We start from the raw sequence: 882 nt of genomic DNA on the forward strand, positions 1-882 counted from the left end.
CCAAGTGTCCAACTCTTGGTCAACGAAGGCCAAGTGAGCATCTCTTGTTCAACCATGGTCAATGACGTCCAACTCTTGGTCAACGAAGGCCAAGTGAGTGGCTCTTGTTCAACCATGGTCAATGACGTCCAACTCTTGGTCGCCAATGGCCAAGCGTCCAATCTCGTTCCAGCAGCGCCAAGCGCCGCCCCCGCTCACAGCTTGAGCTCGCTGGCCACCTTGGCGGCGATGTCCTTGAAGGCGGCGGCGGTGCCGGCGAGGCGCTTGAAGCGGACGCCGTGCAGCGCCAGGCGCGGCAGCTCGCACACCTCCATGTCCCACTGGGCGAAGGCGGCGTGGCCGGGCGCGCCGTGGGCGCAGCGCAGCACGAAGGGCTCCCGCGCCTCGCAGCGGCACCCGGTGGCCGCCAGCACCTGCCGCATCTGCCGCAGCATCTCGGGCGGCTCCAGGGCGCTCGTGGTCTTCATGCTCCACGTGAAGCGCAGCGAGCGCGGCTTGGCCTCGCGCTCCTGCCCGGGGCCCCCCGCGGCCGAGGAGGACGCTGCCGCCCGCTCCTTGTCGGACAGCACCGGTGGCCTGTGGGGACGGGGACAACGAGGGGCGGTGGGGACAGGGAGAGYGGCACAGGGTGTCCGGGGGGCGCTGAGGGTGTCGTGGGGACCCCAGAGGGGTGCTGGGGACGTCATGGGGACACCGAGGATATCACGGGGACAAGGAGGGCGTCGCAGGGACACCAAGGGTGGCGTGGGGCCAGCAAGGGCATCACGGGGACCTCGGAGGGGTTGTGGGGACAACGAGGGTGTCGTGGGGACCTTGGAGGGGTCGTGGGGATGTCATGGGGACCGTCTTCATCCCCGTCCTGTCCCCGTCCCTGTGCCCATC

This window comes from Nothoprocta perdicaria, unplaced genomic scaffold, assembly GCF_003342845.1.
Source record: "Nothoprocta perdicaria isolate Ctin4 unplaced genomic scaffold, notPer1 scaffold_718, whole genome shotgun sequence".
Classification (NCBI taxonomy): Eukaryota; Metazoa; Chordata; class Aves; order Tinamiformes; family Tinamidae; genus Nothoprocta; species Nothoprocta perdicaria.